The following is a 230-nucleotide window of genomic DNA, read 5'->3' on the forward strand; positions in this document are numbered from 1 at the left end:
AAAGAAAGTTTTTGTTGATGATAATGATGCAAAGGACTTTGAGAGACAAATGGAAGAAATGAGCCTAGAGAATAAGAAAAATAGTGAAGAAAACTTTTTTGAAAGAGGAACAGAAGCTCCATTTTTAAAAGATTTGTCAAGAGTTAAGAGTCCACACGATGATCTTCTAAAGAGTTGAAAATATGTCAAAGATCATCCATAAGAGCAGATTATTGGTGATCCTTCAAAAA

This window comes from Theobroma umbraticum, unplaced genomic scaffold (assembly GCF_002168275.2).
Source record: "Theobroma umbraticum cultivar Fairchild unplaced genomic scaffold, ASM216827v3 scaffold_34.0, whole genome shotgun sequence".
In the NCBI taxonomy this organism is placed as follows: Eukaryota; Viridiplantae; Streptophyta; class Magnoliopsida; order Malvales; family Malvaceae; genus Theobroma; species Theobroma umbraticum.